This window comes from Myxine glutinosa, chromosome 9 (genome assembly GCF_964187855.1).
Source record: "Myxine glutinosa chromosome 9, kmMyxGlut1.1, whole genome shotgun sequence".
In the NCBI taxonomy this organism is placed as follows: domain Eukaryota; kingdom Metazoa; phylum Chordata; class Myxini; order Myxiniformes; family Myxinidae; genus Myxine; species Myxine glutinosa.
The window spans coordinates 71,281,863-71,298,841 of record NC_136269.1 but is presented as its reverse complement, the minus strand read 5'-3'; the positions used below and the strand labels follow the sequence as shown (position 1 = coordinate 71,298,841).

Here is a 16,979-nt window from a genome sequence, read left to right as displayed (position 1 = left end):
TTTCATATTTGAAATTGCAATAAATGGATGGCTCCTAAAATATACCATTTGAAATGGGAGTGATTAATTTATGTATGCATAATTAAATAGGTGCATTCAAACATAACGTCCAGCAAGACATGGCGATGAAGGAGTAAAGCGAGCACTGTTCATACCAAAAGAAGCCGGGAGAAGTCGTACTGATTCACTGTTTCTGTTGTCTCTTGCTCTTTCCCCCGGCTTTTCACGACTCCTGTCCATTGCCCCCTCATGGATTCTCCTGTATCCACTCCCATTCTTGCTGACATGTCATCCCTGCTACTCCTCCTCTTCCTGCTAATGTTTTTTTTTTTTTTTTGTCCACCTGTTCCCCTCTGGACTTCTGTCTGTCTGTCAACCTGTTAGCCTTTGTCGGGTTTTTAAAATACGTGATCTAGGCTCGTGGAAGAGCTGGGACACAGAACAGATCAGGACACAACATAGCAAAGGGAACAGCAGTAGAAAGGGGAAACGCCAACCGTGGGGTGGAGTCGACCGAGATGGTCAGCTGCTCCTTGAGCCTCAACTCCTCTTAAATAAAAAGTCAAAATCATCTTGCGAATGGAAATCTTAAATAGAAACGTTAGACCTACTTGCTGTACAGAGAACATTGAACATAGAACCTATGTGAGTAATTCAAAATTAGATGAACAATGGTTGGGTTAAACGATGCAAATCCAAGGTCAAAACATTCCCAATTAAAATATTCAGATCAGACAACGCAGCTTTGAGGTCAAGGTGTACTCTTCACAGAGAATTGGTACACTCATGACAAAGTGGTGGATGTTTGCTGGATTGGAACCAACTGGAGAGGGCACTCCTGTTTGGCAGGGTGCTGTAACATGGGGCAGGAATTCAGAGCCAGCACGCAATGGCTTGCTCTTGCGAAAGACGCTGTTGGATCTTTTTAACGTCCACCAGCAAATGCTTTTAAGATGGAACGTCGAGTTTAACGTCCCTCTGAAGGATGGTGTACTCATTAATGCAACACCTTGATTTCACAGCTCAGATGATCAAACTCCTGAGTTATACAACTCCAATTTTACTCCACTTGTAGTGAAAAACGTTTTTGCACTGCACAGAGATGGTGTTAATGGATAAATTGTTTCAGCTATCTCTGGCCATGACTCTGTATTCACAATAACCACTTTCATGTACTCATTTTGAATGTAAATAAACGATGAAATGACATTTCTGAAATGTGGAGCTTTTTTCTTTTTTTTTCTTTTTTTTTGGGGATACTGAATCGAGGCTCGTGAAAGAGCTAACATTTATTTCACAAACAAATCAACCAGACAAACAAAATATATAAAAAGAGGGAGCGGAAGACAAGATGGGGAGAGAAGGGGAAGCATACAAACATAACATTTGAGAGCAGGGAGATGTGTGGGAGGGAGAGGGCTTGGGGGGAGGAGGCATGGGAAGGGGGGGTGGGGGGGAGAAGTATAAAACACAAGGACACCAATGACTTCCCGGACAGAAGTTGGTATTTCAAAAAAGTGGATTTGGGGTGAAATTAGCGGGGGTAGAAAAGATCAAGGTTTTGGATGCGGGAAGATGAGAGATGGTGGTGAACAGCTGTTTTAAAGACCTGGAGGGTGGAGTGGGATTGAAGAGAGTGAGGGAGTTTGTTCCAGAGGTGGGAGAAAAGAGGAATGAAGGAGTGAAGGTGAGCACAGAGTCTTGATTTTGGCAGTTTAACAATAAGAGGGTTGCAGGCAGATCTTGTGCGACCTGTAGGAATATTTGGGGGACAGAGCCCAGAGAGAGCTGGGGGGGGGGGGGGGGCAAGGCCAGACAGGAGTCGGTAGAAGACGGAAAGACCACCAACCTGCCTGGGTGAGTGAAAGACCCTTGGAGTTAGCCTCATCGCGGGAGATTCCAATGATTCTGAACGCTTTGGTTTCAACAGCGTGAAGACGAGCTAGGTGTGAGGCAGGAGCACCAGCCCAGAGGGGAGAGCAGTATTCCATTGAGCTGCGGATGAAAGCCTTGTATGTGGTGAGGAGCTCAGGTGTGCCAAGGAAGGACTTCGCACGACGGAGGATGCCCAGTCGGCGACTGGCTTTGGAGGCCAGATTTGAAATGTGGTTTTCCCAGGAAAGATCATGGCAGATAGTGAGACCCAAAAGCTTGAGTGACAGAACTTCTTGGAGAGGATTATTCAGAAAGTGGATGGGAGGGTTGTCCAGTCGGTCTTTTCGGAGAGACATCGTAAGAGTGTGAGATTTGTCAAGATTGAAAGACATGTTCCACTTGTTTGCCCAGTCTGTGATTTTGTCCAGGTCTGCAGAGACTGAGGAGGCTGCAGACTGCCGATCTGAGGGATGAGGAATGGAGCGACAAAGAGTAGCCATCAGCAAAGAGATAGAGAGGATTTTCAAGAGAGTCAGAGAGATCTTTGAGGAAGACCAGAAAAAGCACAGGGCCCAGAACACTGCCTTGGGGAACTCCAGCCTGAACAGGAAGAGGAGATGAGAGAAACCCATTCAGGGCCACACGTTGACTACGACTAGAAAGGAAGTCCGCCCAGCCATGCGTGGAGATTTCCATGGATACCAAAGGAGCAGAGTTTGGTGAGCAGAGCGGGGTGCCAGACCGTTTTGAAGGCACGTGATATGTCAAGGGAGACAGCTCTAATTTCCTGTTTGGCATTGAGGACCTCCATCCATTGTTGAGAAAGCAGAAGCTGCATTCCAGAGTAGAGTGACCAGGTCTGAAACCAAATTGATGATCAGAGATCAAGCCATTGGAGAAGAGGAAAGATTTCATATCTGAAGCAATTATGGATTCCATGACTTTGCTGATAATTGGGAGAAGGCTGATTGGTCTGTAGTTGCTAGGATCTGTTTTTGCACCTTTTTTGTGCAAAGCGGTGATGTTGGCTGATTTCCAAGCAGATGGCAGATGACCTTGAGCAAAAGAGAGGGTGAAGAGAACAGAGAGAGGGAGTGAAAGAGCGGAAGAACAGGATTTTAGGACCCTTGGGCTGATGCCGTCAGGTCCAGTTGCAGAATCAGAGTCGAAGGTTGACAGAAACTTTTCCACCTTGTCAGGAGGAAAGGACACAGAGTCCAGGAGCAGCTGGGTACGGTGGGTACAGAGAGGGATGGGTTTGGGACACAAGATTTAGAGGCAAACACAGAGTTGAGGCATACAGCTTTTTCATGTGCAGAGTCAGCCGTGTAGCCGTTTGAGGTGAGGGAGGGGATGGAGGGGGAACAAACACCAGAAACAGATTTGACCAGATGCCACCAGGATTTGGAAGAGGGAGACAGATAAGAGAGTTCAGTCTAGAGAACGGAGAGATATTGTTTCCTGGCTCTCCTGAGGGTGGACACATACTTGTTTCAGGCTTTGTGAAAGGAAATGAGATTTCCTTCCGTTGGATTTGCTTTCCAGGAGACGAAAGCAAGTTGTTTCTGGGAAACAGCCTCACCACAAGATTCCGTGTACCATGGATGGGAGGAAGGGTATGACAACTGAAGACGAGATGGGATAGATTTGTGCATGAGAGAGAGCTATTTACTTTGGAAGAATTCCCAGGATGAGTTGATGTCAGAGGTGGTAGAGATGGGAGACCAGTCCAGATGATTGATGGCTGCTTGAAGACCGTGCCAGTTGGCCTGAGTGAAATGCCAGACTCGTCGACGCTGAGGAGGCTCTCTGAGAATGGTCAGAGAGATGTCCACTTTAACAAGCACATGATCAGATGGGCCGATTGGAGCAGAAGAAGAGCAGAAGACATTTTCAGGGAAGTTAGTCATAACCAAGTCCAGAAGAGAAGATGCTCCGTTGACTGAGATCCGGGTCGGGAAATTGACAGATTGTGTCAGTCCCAGTGAGTCGCAGAAGTCCTTTGCTGAAGAGCCATGGCTGGTGAGAGAGGAATCCACACCCAGCCAACTGGCATGATGCCAATTGAAATCACCACATATGAGGAAGAGAGAGTTGGGATGGGTAGATAGAAGTTGGTCCATATTATCAGAGAGCGAGATGTAGATGGAGTCATCACTGTTTGGTGGACGGTCCATCACACATATGAACAAAAGGTGGGAGCGAAGGGGCAGCCGTAGCCAAAGGTATTCCTGGGGGTGAGGTGGAGAGAGGGCAGTGCAGGGTGAGTGAGGAAGAGAGTTTTTTATTAAGATAGCAACCCCACCTCCAGGACGAGGCTCAGGTCTATCATACCGGAGGAGGGAGTAACCTGGGAGAGATACCAAGGAATCAGAGACATCATGAAGGAGGAAAATTTCTGTTAAGCAGATCACGTCTGGTTTGTCAGAAGCAACCTGTATGGAGGGATCAGTCAAGTTTGAGCGAAGGCCCCGGATGTTTGAGGTCCATACCGTTAATGAAGAGGAAGGGGGAGCTCTTCACTCAATCCAAATTTGAAGAGCACACATCATTGAGCTTCACATCATTGAGCTGCTTTCTCCTACCCCTGACCAAGGGAGTAAAGCCAAGGAGTTCAAGTGGTGTTCCCCTCAGGGTCTTATGGCCTACACACGCAGTTCCCTCAGCCCTTATCTTGCTTTGCTTTGCTCTCTGTGGAAACTTCATCTTCACGTGGGAACACTCAAGGGATCATTCAGATGGCATTAGCTGGAACCCTGTGCCTGGGCTTATCGTAATCCTTGATTATGATGATGCCATCTCGCGTTAGCCAGCACAAAGTGATACACCGCCGTTCACCCAATTGCCATGCTGAGTTGGGCTTGGACCTGTAAATGAGGGGGTGCAGGACACACCACACCACACACGGATACACCACAGACTCCAAAAAAAAAAATCGTAATAACTATAAAAAAAACAAAACAAGTGACTGGTCCAGAGGCAAGGTAGCTTCTATATGTAGAGATACAGTGGTAGCATCATGAACTGAATATTAAACATCCGCAACATCAACAAAGGTGTTGGTGCTTGAGCTGTTGTAGTCAATGTGATCCATAGCAGAGAACCCGAGTCTGTGGTGGACACTTTCACAAGCTCTGAGAATCCTTTTGAGGACATGAACCTGAGCAATTTGATTGGGTAGTGGCTAAAATTTGGTCATTTCTGGTGGAACTTTTTGCCATCTTTAAACTCTGCTTTCGGTGGGAAGTTTGGGGATTTGAGATGGTGCACCATTGACTTCGCTCTAGAACACCATGGCGATGTCCCTGAACCTGTCACACTTTTTTCATCACCATTTCTTCTCCCCCCCCCCCAACCTCCCACCCCAATCTCCATAATGAAGTGAAATTTGATTGACAGATTTATTTTCAATCTGGTGTTGGTGTGGCACAGCTATGATGGGCCAAATGGCCTCCTCCATCTAATTTTCTAGGTATTTGTGTATATGCATGCACAAATCATGCACAGCTTACTATTCCTTTGGTGTACATCTGGTTGACCAGATGTTGGTGTAAATCATTGCTGATGGCAATGCCTCCCAGAGAACAGCGTCATCTTGTACAGCATCATCCAGGCAATTGGTGTTGATCTCTGTCTTTATACAGTGGATTATTTGCCTTTAACCACTGCAAGGCAGGCAGAATTAGAGCAGGTCGTACATGCTGGTACATGTAGTGACCTTTGTAACTCAGCTTTCTCTTGAGCTTCATAGGAGCCATTTGAGCTTGTGATGGCAACATAGGCAGAAGGTTGCACACAGATTTGAGATATGTGGGTACGTTTACTGCAGGCCTGTAAATTGCACGTCGCTTGCCACAAGGGAGTGCCACTATCTTCATGAATTGGATCCTAAGTGAGATCAGCCGAGTTTCCAAAGGATTTAGGTCCACCAACTCCATTGGGATATCCACAAGATCCATGTTGTTGGCTTTAGCCTGAGAGGCATTATCCCTTGTTTTAGAGTACAATCACAGATTTTGCAGATTCAGATTTTCCCCTTCACACATACATAACCTTGGGTAGAAAGACTTCCTTCTAAAGGTGCTTTGCTGTACTTACTGATCTTCATTTGCAGTACCGTTTGTCAGTACATTAGATGATGACAGCAAGTACATATGTTGGTAAGACCTTGTTTGTTAGCAACAATAAAAAACATCAGACTCTTGCGTTATACTTTTTCCTCTCCTTTTCTTGGTGGGACTCAGACAGCTGCTTGGTGTGTTGGCCTGGAAATCTCGCCTTCTCTTCGCCTCTTTTTCCTGGTCGGACTCTGGCAGCCGCTTGGCTGGGTGGGTCTGGAAATCTCGCCTTCCCTTCGCGTCTTTTTCCTGGTCAGACTCTGGCAGCCACTTGGCTGTGTGGGTCTGGAAATCTCGCCTTCTCTCTGCCTCTTTTTCCTGGTTGGACTCTGGCAGCCACTTGGCTGTGTGGGTCTGGAAATCTCGCCTTCTCTCCGCCTCTTTTTCCTGGTCGGACTCTGGCAGCAGCTTGGCTGTGTGGGTCTGGAAATCTCGCCTTCTCTCCGCCTCTTTTTCCTGGTCGGACTCTGGCAGCAGCTTGACTGTGTGGGTCTGGAAATCTCGCCTTCTCTTCGCCTCTTTTTCTTGGTCGGACTCTGGCAGCCACTTGGCTGTGTGGGTCTGGAAATCTCGCCTTCTCTCTGCCTCTTTTTCCTGGTTGGACTCTGGCAGCCACTTGGCTGTGTGGGTCTGGAAATCTCGCCTTCTCTCTGCCTCTTTTTCCTGGTCGGACTCTGGCAGCCACTTGGCTGTGTGGGTCTGGAAATCTCGCCTTCTCTTCGCCTCTTTTTCCTGGTCAGACTCTGGCAGCCACTTGGCTGTGTGGGTCTGGAAATCTCGCCTTCCCTTCGCCTCTTTTTCCTGGTCAGACTCTGGCAGCCACTTGGCTGTGTGGGTCTGGAAATCTCGCCTTCTCTCTGCCTCTTTTTCCTGGTTGGACTCTGGCAGCCACTTGGCTGTGTGGGTCTGGAAATCTCGCCTTCTCTCCGCCTCTTTTTCCTGGTCGGACTCTGGCAGCAGCTTGGCTGTGTGGGTCTGGAAATCTCGCCTTCTCTCCGCCTCTTTTTCCTGGTCGGACTCTGGCAGCAGCTTGGCTGTGTGGGTCTGGAAATCTCACCTTCTCTTCGCCTCTTTTTCTTGGTCGGACTCTGGCAGCCACTTGGCTGTGTGGGTCTGGACATCTCGCCTTCTCTTCGCCTCTTTTTCCTGGTCGGCCTCTGGCAGCAGCTTGGCTGTGTGGGTCTGGAAATCTCGCCTTCTCTTCGCCTCTTTTTCCTGGTCGGACTCTGGCAGCCACTTGGCTGTGTGGGTCTGGAAATCTCGCCTTCTCTTCGCCTCTTTTTCCTCGTCGTACTCTGGCAGCCGCTTGGCTGTGTGGGTCTGGAAATCTCGCCTTCTCTTCGCCTCTTTTTCCTGGTCGGACTGTGGCAGCCACTTGGCTGTGTGGGTCTGGAAATCTCGCCTTCTCTTCGCCTCTTTTTCCTCGTCGTACTCTGGCAGCCGCTTGGCTGTGTGGGTCTGGAAATCTCGCCTTCTCTTCGCCTCTTTTTCCTGGTCGGACTCTGGCAGCCACTTGGCTGTGTGGGTCTGGACATCTCGCCTTCTCTTCGCCTCTTTTTCCTCGTCGTACTCTGGCAGCCGCTTGGCTGTGTGGGTCTGGAAATCTCGCCTTCTCTTCGCCTCTTTTTCCTGGTCGGACTCTGGCAGCCACTTGGCTGTGTGGGTCTGGAAATCTCGCCTTCTCTTCGCCTCTTTTTCCTCGTCGTACTCTGGCAGCCGCTTGGCTGTGTGGGTCTTGGCATCTCACTGTCTGTTCTTCTCTTTGTCCTGGTCGGACTCTGACAGTCGTTTGGCTGTGTGGGCCTGGGAATCTCGCCATCTCCTCTCCTCCTTTACAAGTGTTGCCTTGCGTTTCCAAGCACGATATATGTGCGTTTTGTTCGTGAACCTTGCATAACAGGCAGGATGGTAACCGTACAAAGCCAATGGGTCAAATGGAACAGTCCAGCTGACGATGCTCTGCTGAGATGCATTTTTCGTCACCATCGAGGGTTATCCATGCATTTGCACAATTACAAACCTTACACCAACTCCTCTCGGGAAAAATAGCGATTTTGAAACACTCTTTGATTTTTTTTTTTTAATGCACTCAACAAACAGGGCTGCCATATTTGTTAGAACAAAGAATCTCAAAGTGATGCTGCCCTCAGGGCATGAGACAGCGTTGTTAATGCTGATTGGCATAGTTATTGCCTTCAAAGCATGAATATTTTTCGGAGTACTGCTAAACAGAAGGGTTTTGAATCATACTAAAATACGCCATTTGTGTCTGTCTGATGAATTTTTGAAGCCAATACATTCCGTCCTTACTTATCCAATCTCAACCAAACTTGACAGGATGATGAAGGTTTACATAATGAAGGTTGTAGCACATTCATTCCCCCCCTCCCCAAGGGGGTTTTCTCCCCCGAGCGGGTTTTCCCCGCCATTGCCATTAATGGGTTGCGTGTTGAGGTGAATAGCCATATTAAGTTAGCTTTATCGTGGCGTTTGTCCAAAGAAGAAGATTTATCGAGGCGTTTTTCCAAAGACGCTTATAATAACAAAATTAATGATACTCGCATATTGTTGTTATTGAATGAATATGAATGAATGATCGTTTTTAAGGCCATTTTCCCCGCTAAAGCGGGTGTTATCCTTGGGGGCCCCATGACAATCATGGTTCCCTGTTTGAGGCAATGTTTTTATGGCCGGATGCCCTTCCTGACGCCAACCCTTAGTCGCATCTTACGATGCGCAGGGATACGGTGTACCTATTCTAAACCGGGGTACACACCGGGATATTGTTGATGTTATTACAAAACAATATTACTACTAATAATTTCCCACTTCCCCAAGGCGTTTTTCCTGCAGTGATAACGTGTATAAATAGCTTATAGTTATAATGGCGTTTCCGTGGGAGCAATAGGAAGTAAAAATATTATAAACTACAAACACATATGCTTAGCTTTTTAAACAGTCGCTAATGCTCTTTATAACACTAAATGAAGAAATTTGGAGGAATCCCGACATCCATGAAGGAAGGTTTACTTACAGAACTGAGTGAAGATTTACTGTATTCTATATAACCCACAAATGTTTGATTAATAACATGGCCCTATCTGCCGCGACCGTGGCATTTTTCGTAGCGAACTTTTGAAACTCGCTCCTGCTGTTTGATACGAAACTGAAAGGGAGAAGTTCGGGTTGTGCTCCTTTACCAAGCAGCTAGCTAGCGCTTGCCAAGCCAGCCGTTCCTTAATGGTTTTGAATGGAGTGCTTGCTCAAATGCTTCAACCACTTGGCGATCTCTTCACAAGAAGCTTGGTAAATGAACACACAGCCAATGTTCTTGAGATCCGACCATAGATCGACTGTAATCTATATACCCAAAAGAGGAATGACCCTTCCTGCCCCTCCCAGCGTCTGCGGGTATACTAGTGTGGTAAAAAGGCGATTTGTGATCTACAGTGTTCAAGCACATAATTTCATTGAAATAAAAGTGATTTTTAAAGGTCATTAAAAAAATTCCAGAAGTGCAACACCTGTTGACACAGTGGCGATTACACCACCCTGTCCAACACGTTACATTAGTTATTTTTGCTTGTTGGATGTTTCCTTTATAACATCCTTCATAAATAGCCCTGAGTGGACTGGTGGTCATCTCTTAAGGTTGTAGTTCAGACCGCTACCCCCGGGAACCCCCATGATCTAAAGTCGAAGCCTGAGCGATTGTGCAGGCCACTGTCTTGTATTCATGTGTCAAGTTTCAGAACAATCACCCAGGTGAGAAGGGAGGAGTAGCAAAAATAGCAAAATGTTAATGGATGGCGGACATCACAACCCAAAGTTTATCTCTTGGAGAATCCAGATGAGATGACCTAAGAAAGGTAACTTTCCTGTTTGGAATGATTTTCAGTTTTGTTTATCTACAAAGCAGACAGACAGAGTAAAATTTTGTTATATCACTGCGCATATGTGATCAAGACAAATTCAGAGCCAAAGTACTGTTAAATGGCAGGTTTGTTTTCTGATTCGTGTTCAAAACACAACATTAGATTTAAATTAAGTTGTGCCTCGATCATAAACTGATGTTTGTGGACAGACACATGGACTGACAGACAAAAATGAACCAATCGCTTAACCCCACTTTTTGCTTAGCCTGCACATGTTAATAAGAGTAATAAGAGAACACGTAATGAGAGTATTATCATGGGGCTGGAAAAATGGCCTCGTGGTATGCACAATCTATCTATTCTGAAGCGTGTTCTGTTAGGAAGTGGCTTGCATACTGCCTGGCAAGTGGCTTGCTTGAATCAAAGCGCTCAAGCTAGCAGTGCAACGGAATGGAGTGCTCAGCACCACTTAACAACATGGTGATATCCAATGTAAATGATGCTGTTGAAGGAGCTGGGGCTCCCACGTCGATCGGAAGAATGGACGCGACAAAAAGCTGGAATTCATCCGAGTTGCTTTAATCAAACCAAACACTCAGGCACTCTGAAAAGCCCGTTTATCGGGCAGCAATATATATACATATTATCCCGGAGCGTTTGCCCAGGAAAGGCGAGAGGGGGCGTGGCCCAGCGTCCTGGCTGCGGCCTGGCAAGTTGAGGGCGAGCCTGCCCGGGCGTCCTGGACGAGCCCGGCATGGTGATCGCTCCGCGTCCTTGATAGGTGCAAGGCGATTGTGAAAACCCAGCGGTAGCCGCTACACACGTCCCCCCAGAATCGACTTGCACCGGCAGGGTCAATTTGAGGGGGGTCCTGATGACCCGGCCGAAGCGACCCCTGGCGGGTCATGGGAGGGGGTCCGGTGTGGTGGTGGGCGGTCGAGTGGGGGGCACCGTGGACGGGGGGCGGCCTCGCCGCGGCGGAAGGGCCACCCGTGGTGGGTGGTCGACGTCCACGTGCGCCGGCTTGAGGCGGTCCACCGCAATCCGGTCCGACCTGCCGCCGATGTCGATGACGAACGACTTGTCGTCCCGTCGCAGCAACCGGAAGGGCCCGTCGTACAGCGGCCGGACTAGCCCCCGATGTGCGTCGTGACGCACAAAAACATACTCCGCTGTGCGAAGTGCTGGGGGGACGTAGGACTGGGGGTCACCATGGTGGGATGTTGGCACGGGGGCAAACCGTCGGGCGGCCTCCTGGAGGTCCGAGCGCTGGTGAGCTGCGGACCAGGGACTGGTAGCGTCGGGCACGAATTCGCCCGGGACGCGTAGCGCCTGGCCATAGACAAGCTCGGCGGTGGATGCCTGGAGGTCCTCCTTGGGGGCCATGCGGAGGCCCAAAAGGACCCACGGCAGCCGGTCGGCCCAACCGCCGTCTTGAAGGCCGGCCATGAGCGCGGCCTTCATGGAGCGGTGGAATCGCTCGCACAACCCGTTTGCTTGGGGGTGGTAGGCCGTAGTACGGTGGAGCTTGACCCCCAGGTTGCGGGCGACCGCGCCCCACAGCTCGGAGGTGAACTGTGGTCCGCGGTCTGACGAGATGTCCGCCGGTGCGCCGAAGCGGGCGACCCAGGTGGCGATGAAAGCCTGCGCCACGTCGGCGGTGGTGGTGGAGACGAGGGGAACGGCCTCCGGCCACCTGGTGGTCCTGTCCATCATGGTGAGCAGGTGTGTGAACCCCCGTGACGGGGGGAGGGGGCCCACCAGATCCACGTTGACGTGGTCGAAACGTCGTTCGGGCACGGTGAAAGGTGCCAGCGGGGCCTGGGTGTGTCGGTGGACCTTGGCCCGTTGGCAGGCCGTGCAGGTGCTGGTCCAATCGTGGACGTCCTGACGAAGGCCGTGCCAGACGAATCGCGCCGACACCAGCTTCTGGGAAGCTTTCCGGCCCGGGTGGGAAAGGCCGTGGAGGGAGGCGAAGATGCGGCGTTGCCAGGTGATGGGCACGATGGGGCGAGGCTGGCCTTGGGAGACGTCGCAGAGCAGGACAGTGTCCGCGAAGGGGATGTCGGCCAGGCGGAGGCCCGTGTCCGCCGCCCGGAGGGCTTGCACCGTGGTGTCGGTGGTTTGGTCCGCCGCCATAAGCGCAAAGTCCACGCCCAGGTGGACCGCGTTCGCGCTGGCCCGGGCCGTCGCGCCGTCGGCCCGCCCACGGCGTTGTTTTTGCCGGCGACGTGCCGGATGTCCGTGGTAAACTCCGACACGGCGGAGAGGTGGCGCTGTTGGCGGGCCGACCACGGCTCCGTGACCTTGGCCATGGCGTAAACCAACGGCTTGTGGTCGACGAACGCCGTGAAAGGTCGGCCCTCCAGGAGGTGGCGGAAATGGCGGACGGCCAGGTGTACACCGAGGAGCTCCCGGTCAAACGTGCTGTATTTGAGCTCGTTCGGCCGGAGCTGCCGGCTGAAAAAAGCGAGTGGCTGCCAAACCCCGTTCACCCATTGCTCATGTACGGCGCCCACCGCGTAGTCGGAGGCATCCGTGGTGAGGGCGATGGGAGCGTTGAGCACCGGGTGAGCGAGCAGTGTTGCGTCGGCGAGGGCCCACTTTGAGCTTTGGAAGGCCGCATCCATTGCTGCGGACCAGGCGATGTCGTGCTTGGCCGGCTTGCCCCGGAGGGCTTCGTAGAGGGGCCGCATGAGTTGAGCAGCGCGGGGCACGAAGCGGTGATAAAAATTCACCATTCCCAGGAATTCCTGCAGGGCCTTTATGTTGCGGGGACGCGGGAACGTGGTGATGGCCTCGACCTTGGTTGGCAGCGGCACGGCCCCGTTCTTGGTGATGTGGTGGCCCAAAAAATCAACGGCCGTCGTGCCGAAGTGGCATTTGGCCGGGTTGACGATGAGGCCGTGCTCGCTGAGGTGCCCGAACAGTGTTCGGAGGTGGAGGAGGTGCTCGGCCCGGGACGTGCTGGCGACGAGGATGTCGTCTAGGTAAACGAAAAGGAACGGCAGGTCACGCAGCACGCCATCCATCAAGCGCTGGAACGCCTGAGCCGCGTTCTTGAGACCAAACGGCATCCGCAAGAATTCGAATAAGCCGAACGGCGTGATGACTACCGTTTTAGGGACGTCGGCCGCCCTGACAGGTACCTGGTGATATCCCCGTATAAGATCAATTTTCGAAAAAATGACCCGTCCCGCCAGACGGGCGGAGAAGTCTTGGATATGCGGGATCGGGTACCTGTCGGGGGTGGTAGCGTCATTGAGACGGCGGTAGTCGCCACACGGGCGCCATCCACCCCCCGGCTTTGGCACGATGTGCAGTGGCGAGGCCCACGCGCTATCGTAGCGCCGCACGATGCCGAGGTGCTCCAACGCGTCGAATTCGGCCTTCGCCACGGCGAGCTTGGCTGGGTCGAGGCGGCAGGCCCTGGCGTAGACCGGCGGGCCCGTGGTTGGTATGTGGTGCTCGATCCCATGCCGTACTGCGACGGCCGAAAACGTCGGCCGCGTGAGGGCCGGGAACTCCGTGAGCAGGCGAGCAAACTCGTTCGCCGCCGGGACGGCACATGCCAGCTCGGTCGGCGCGGAGCTGCTCAATGTGCATACCAGGGAGCTGAAGGTTTCGGCGTTGATTAAACGACGCCGTTGGACGTCCACCAGCAGTCCGTGTGCGCAGAGGAAGTCGGCGCCTATCAGAGCCATGGGCACGTTTGCGGTTACAAACGTCCAAGCAAAGCGTTGGCCGCCGAAGCAGAGGGTGACATTGCGCGGGCCGAAGGTGCGGATGGTCGATCCGTTGGCCGCAACCAAGGAGGGGCCGCAAACCGCGGATTGCCTGTCCTGGTCAGAGGCGGGTATGACGCTCAGTTGGGCGCCGGTGTCGCACAGGAAGCGCCGTCCGGACGCTTTATCCGTGATGAACAGTAAGTTGCCCGTGTGGCTGGCGCCCTTGGCTGGTAATGAACGCCGGCCCGGCCGTTTCCCGGCCTGCCGAAGGTGCACGGGGGTCGGCATGTCCGGGCCTTCTGTCCGAACCTGGCATGATAGTAACACCACGCTTGGTCAGGTGGAGGCTCCGGTCGTCGTGCTGGAGGTGGTCGGCTCGGGTGTAGCGGCCGCCAATTGCGTCGGCAGTTCGGTCGTCGACCGTGCCGGATGCTCGGGCGCCATGGGTGTTGCGTCGGACGGCGGTGGGTCCCATGTCGCCGCTGCGATGCGCTGTCCTGCGGCGGAGATCTTGTCGGCTTCTCTGGCAAGGGCCCGGGGATCTGTGATCGTCGTGCTTGCCAGGGCGAGGCGTACCGGGTTAGGCAGCTGACGGAGGAACAGCTCCCGGAACAGGAATGCCGGAGAGTGCTCGCCGAGCAGTGAAAGCATGTAGTCCATTCGCTCGGAAGGGCGCGTGTCGCCGAGCTCGGGCAGGTCGAGCAGGCGCCGTGCGCGTTCCGCCGATGGGAGGGCGAAAGCGTCGAGGAGAAGCTTCTTAATCGCGCCGTATTTGTCAGCGGCTGGCGGGCTCTCGAGGAGGCTCAGGGCGCGGGCCGCGGTGGCCGAACCGAGCGCTGCTACCACATGGTGGAAGCGGGTGTCGTCGGCCGTGATGCCTCGCAGGGCGAACAGGGAATCCGCCTGTGCGAACCAAACCGCCGCGTGAGCCTCCCAGAAGGTAGGCAGTTTAAGGGCGACTGCCGTGTCCATGTCGGTAGGTCACCAATGAAGGAGCTGGGGCTCCCACGTCGATCAGAAGAATGGACGCGACAAAAAGCTGGAATTCATCCGAGTTGCTTTAATCAAATCAAACACTCAGGCACTCTGAAAAGCCCGTTTATCGGGCAGCAATATATATACATATTATCCCGGAGCGTTTGCCCAGGAAAGGCGAGAGGGGGCGTGGCCCAGCGTCCTGGCTGCGGCCTGGCAAGTTGAGGGCGAGCCTGCCCGGGCATGCCCGGGCGTCCCGACCGAGGCCTGGCAAGTTGAGCGCGGGCCTGCCCGGGCGTCCTGGACGAGCCCGGCATGGTGATCGCTCCGCGTCCTTGATAGGTGCAAGGCGATTGTGAAAACCCAGCGGTAGCCGCTACACTGTCATGGTACTTGAACAAATGCTGTCTGGGCCGTCCTTTTAAGTCTTACTCGATCCTTTTGTGACAACAACTTCCCCAAACGAATTGATTGTGTTTGCAGAAGCTACAGAGGGTATTAGGAAGAGGAAAGGAAAGATAAGTAAATGGGGAGTTGTTGGAGGGGGGAGAGCCCCCCCCCCTCCCCCCCATCAAGCCTGGAAAAGACCAGGAGTGGAAATGGGCTTGCCGCCGACCTGCATGAGCGGGAGGCTGAGAGTAGTAAAGTGCCTTTGAGTGATCAACCTATTCTGGACGTAGCACAACACCACAACAATGGGTCTTAAGTCACAAAGTGATGGCTTCGCTCACTGGGCCAATCTTCTGCTAGAAAAATTGGCTGGAGCTGTGACTCAATCCTGTATGACCTCCTGAAGCTGAGGTGATCTCGCTTCATGAGTGGGGATGGAAAGCCCGCTTGGTCACGTGATCACCTGGAACCCTGGCAGCACTTCTGCATCAATGCCAGCACCAGGTCCTCATCGCAATGTGGCAGGACCCTGCTTCAGCGCAGGTGCTCAAGGGAGATCATGATGCTGCTGTGAGATCGATGTTTCCTCACCCGCTTCCTGGCCATATATGTTTGCATATATATATATATATATATATATATATATATATATATATTGTAACGAATGTGGAAACGTTACAATGTGAACGTTACAAAAGTACGGTAACACCCTGTTAATGTAAATAATGGTCGCAGTCGGCGTCCTAGTTAATTGCATGAAACTTACACGCAGGTCACGATATATCTTTTAAATAGTGTATTTCCTTATTCCATGTAGGCTAAATATGTGTTTTCCCACTAGATTGACTTTGCATTGTATCAAACAAAATAAGCGTAGGCCCTTCCAATTTCCCCAAAACCTCCCTTCCAATTGCCTTCCGCATTTTGGGCGGTTTTCTTCAAACCACCATTGGCCACGAGGTAGGGTTGGGGAAGAAAGGCGTGTCTCCACCTCGTCATAAGAGGGAAGGAGTGAACCCGCCCTAACAGCCAATCAACACCGTGGTGAGCGACCCGGTAGGCGTGCCCTCGGAGCCGGCGGCTTGATTTCGCCCGAGGTGATAAAAGCGACTGTAAGGGACTGCTTTATGAGATGACTTGGAGAGGCCTTGGGAGATGAGCAAAGAGGCTGCACCAAGAGGTGAGATGCGAAACGCTCCAAGCCAAAGAGGAGAGGTACTCGGCAAGGAAACCAGCTTTGGAGAGACGCGCTGAAAGGAGGGAGACGGCCCCACCCCAAGAAGAGGAGCAGGTGTGCCGAACCAGCGCGTGACGTCTACCGCAGTGGATACACGACGGAGGGTTTCCCGCCAAAACCGCGAGGAATTGTGAGCTGCGGCCTCCCGACCTTGCCTCCCTCTCAAGCAATCCATCTCAAGCCCTACCTGCCTGCAATATCCCCTGTGTAAGTGTGAACGTCCTGTCCTACTCGTTGTCTTGGGGCTAAGTAAAAATGAGTAGTGTAAGTTAACGATTCGCTGTGTTACTGCTTCTTCCATCCATTGCTTGTGTGTGTATAATAAAATCTGTTCTTCCTCCGTATTCTTCTTCTTCTTCTTTTTCATTCTCTTTCGGTCGCTTTAGAGATTTCCCGATTGAATATCTGTGGGGCGATCTGGTCAACGTCGGGTGGAATCGGGTTTTAATCGGGGAGTAACTGTTCGGACGCGGTTAAATACACCACCGCTCGGTCAATATAACATCTAAAAGCCGCGTCTGTAACAATATATATATATATATATATATATATATATATATATATATATATATATATATATATATATATATATATAGGATATATATATAGGATATATACTACAGAAAAGAGCTGTTTGTGTTTCTGTGTCATCATTTTTCTCAGAGATGGCTGAACGGATCTTCGTCAAACTTTCAGAGGTTCATCAGTGAGTGCCTGGGAGTGTTTTAGGCAAAAGAAAAAAGGAAAAAAAAATCGTTCTAAGTATAGAGTGCCAAAGCCT

The 16,979-nt window shown here is 51.6% G+C and overlaps 1 protein-coding gene across 1 annotated transcript in view; it reads left to right on the top strand.

Annotated features, from left to right (window-relative positions):
• The window catches only part of RYK (receptor like tyrosine kinase), a 259,256-nt gene that overhangs the window by 194,047 nt on the left and 48,230 nt on the right, over positions 1–16,979 (top strand). The window lies entirely within an intron of this gene.